The sequence below is a fragment of the Callithrix jacchus genome, chromosome 22, assembly GCF_049354715.1.
Source record: "Callithrix jacchus isolate 240 chromosome 22, calJac240_pri, whole genome shotgun sequence".
NCBI lineage: Eukaryota > Metazoa > Chordata > Mammalia > Primates > Cebidae > Callithrix > Callithrix jacchus.
In genome coordinates this window covers 14,752,085-14,755,314 of record NC_133523.1, presented here as the reverse complement: position 1 = coordinate 14,755,314, position 3,230 = coordinate 14,752,085, and positions in this window count along the sequence as shown.

Sequence of the window (3,230 nt, the reverse complement as noted above, 5' to 3'; positions counted from 1 at the left end):
CAGGGTCTTGCTCTGTCACCCAGGTTGGAATGTAGTGATGTGATCATAGCTCCCAACTCAAGTGATCCTCCCTCCTAAGCCTCCTGAGTAGCTGGGACTACAGGTGCATGACACCACATTTATTATTTATTTATTTGAGATGGAGTCTAGCTCTGTCGCCCAGGGTGGAGTACAGTGGTACAATCTCTGCTCACTGCAACCTCCACCTCCCAGGTTTAAGTGATTTTCCTCCCTAAGCCTCCTGAGTAGTTGGGTATTTAGATGCATGCCACCATGCCTGGCTAAGTTTTGTATTTTTAGTAGAGACAGGGTTTCGCCATGTTGGCTAGGCTGGTCTCGAACTCCTGACCTCAGGTGATCCACCTGCATCGGCCTCCCAAAGTGCTGGGATGACAGGTGTATTCCGGCCAATTTCTGTATTTTTTTGTAGAGATGGGGTCTCACTATGTTGCCCAGACTGGTCTTGAACTTGAACTGGCCTCAAGCTATTTCCTGCCTCAGTCTCTCAAAGGCACTGGGATTACAGACATGAGCCACACACCCCAGCCCCTGGGGGCTAGGGGTTTAAACAAGGGGGTGACACTGCCTGATTTCAGTTGCTTAAGGATGCCCTGAAAATAGTATGAAGGACAATGGAGGGCCAGAAACTTGAGGAAGTAGTCACAGAGGTCCAGGCAGTGGTGGCTACAACTCGGGAGGGGTCAGCTGTGGGCATGATGGGGAAGGCAGGGATAGAGTCCAGGGTCAAAGCTGTGTTACGCATATGGTGCTGATGAGACATTCAAATTGGAATACAGAATGGCAGGTGGAACCCAGACACGAGTCTGACCTGGATTTGAAGCTTGGAAGCCACTGGTCTAACTAAAGTCATAGAGTATGTGCAGGAAATAATGAACAGATCTGAGGCTGCTTTCTGAGAAAGGCCTGCTGGCAAGGTGGCCCAGCAGTTGGTAAAGTTCTCTACAGATATAAGACTTCCTGGCTGGGTGTGGTGGCTCACGCCTGTAATCCAGGCACTTTGGAGGCCAAGGCAGGTGGATCACCTGAGGTCGGGAGTTCAAGACCAGCCTGATCAACATGGTGAAACCCCATCTTTAAAAAAGAAAAAAAAAAAAAAGACTCATGACAGGTGCATACACTTTCTGTACAAATGATGCAGGTTTTTTTTTTTTTTTTTTTTTTTTTTGAGACAGAGTTTCACTCTTGTTGCCCAGGCTGGAGTGCAATGGCGCGATCTTACCTCACCGCAACCTCTGCCTCCCAGGTTCAAGCAATTCTCCTGCCTCAGCCTCCCAAGTAGTTGGGATTACAGGCATGCACTACCATGCCCAGATAATTTCGTATATTTATTTATTTATTTTTGAGACGGAGTCTAGCTCTGTCACCCAGGATGGAGTGCAATACCACGGTATCAGTTCACTGCAACCTCTACCTCCCAGGTTCAAGTGATTCTCCTGCCTCAGCCTCCTGAGTAGCTGGGATTACAGGCGCCTGCCCCCACACCCAGCTAATTTCTTTTGTATTTTTTATTTATTTTTTTTTGAGATGGAGTTTCGCTGTTGTTACCCAGACTGGAGTGCAATAGCGCAATCTCGGCTCACTGCAACCTCCGCCTCCTGGGTTCAAGCAATTCTCCTGCCTCAGCCTCCCGAATAGCTGGGACTACAGACGCGTGCCACCATGCCCAGCTAATTTTTGTATTTTTTAGTAGAGATGGGGTTTCATGTTGTTGACCAGGATGGTCTCGATCTCTTGACCTCGTGATCCACCCTCCTCGGCCTCCCAAAGTGCTGGGATTATAGGTGTGAGCCACCACGCCCGGCCTCTTTTGTATTTTTAGTAGAGATGGGGTTTCACAATGTTGGTCAGGCTGGTCTCGAACTCCTGATCTAGTGATCTGCCTGCCTCAGTCGCCTAAAGTGCTGGGATTACACCACCATGCCTGTCCTCATTTTGTACTTTTAGTAGAGATGGGGTTTCTCCATGTTAGTCAGGTTGGTCTCAGATTTCTGACCTCAGGTGATCCACTTGCTTTGGCCTCCCAAAAATGATGCAGTTTATGCTAAACCGCTCCTTTCTTTGTAGGAGTCTGGAATCCTGCTAAGTGCCAGGTAGAGGGTTCCTATGTGACTGGCTCCAAAAACACCCGGGCACAGAACTACCAACCAGTTTTCACAAGACACACTTTGTACACATTGTTACAACTCACTGTTGGGGAAGTTAGGCATGGGGTGTGTGACCCCACTGTGAGAGGATTCTGGAAGCTTCTGCCTGGTAGCCTCAGGACTTCACCCTGCAGGCCTTTCCCTTTGCTGATTTTGTTGTTATCTTGGCTGAGTACAGCTTCCAGGGAACGGCTGGACCTGGGAGTGGTCGTGGGAAGGACCCTGGATAGAGTGAAAGGAATGTCCTGGAAAGCCAGCCAGGAGAGGGCCCCGGAAAGACCCACCATGGAGGCAGGAGGGAAACAGTGGCTATGTGCCAGAAGCCAGGTGACGCAGGCTCTTGGAGAGGATGGGGTCTCCTCAGAGGTGATGGGTAGAGAAGCAAAGGTTCAACTTGGCCATACAGGTACAACTGGGGACCAAGGCAAAACAATCTTGGTGGCATGACAGAGCTGATGTTGGCTGAGCACGTTAAGCAGAGGACGTGGGGCAGAGAAGTGGAACCGGAGAGAGATGCTTTCCCATTTTCCTGCAGAGGGGTGGAGGTAGGACTGTGGCTGCAGGTGGGAAGGGCTGGGGAGGGAGCGCTTTTTTGAGACAGGGTCTTATTCTGTGGCTCAGGCTAGAGTGCAGTGGTGTGATCTCAGCTTGCTGCTGCCATGACCTCCTGGCTGAAGTGATCCTACTGCCTCAGCCTCCAGAGTAGCTGGTGCATGCCACCATGGCTGGCTAATTTTTTTTATTTTGTATTTTTAGTAGAGATGGGGTTTCACCATGTTGGCCAGGCTGGTCTCGAACTCCTGAGCTCAAGTTATCTGCCCACCTCAGCCTCCCAAAGTGCTGGGATTACAGGTGTGAGCTGTCACACCACGCCGGGAGGCTGCTTCTCCCAATTTAGTCTTTTGAAGATGGGTGGCATCTCCTCCAAGGTGGTCCCTCGCTGGGGTAACCCATGGGCTCTACCAGCTTGTCCAGACCCACCTGCAACACCTGGCCATGAGTGTGTCACCTACAGGGAAAATGTGGACATAAGAATCCTTGGACTTTAAGAGGAGCTTTAATTCG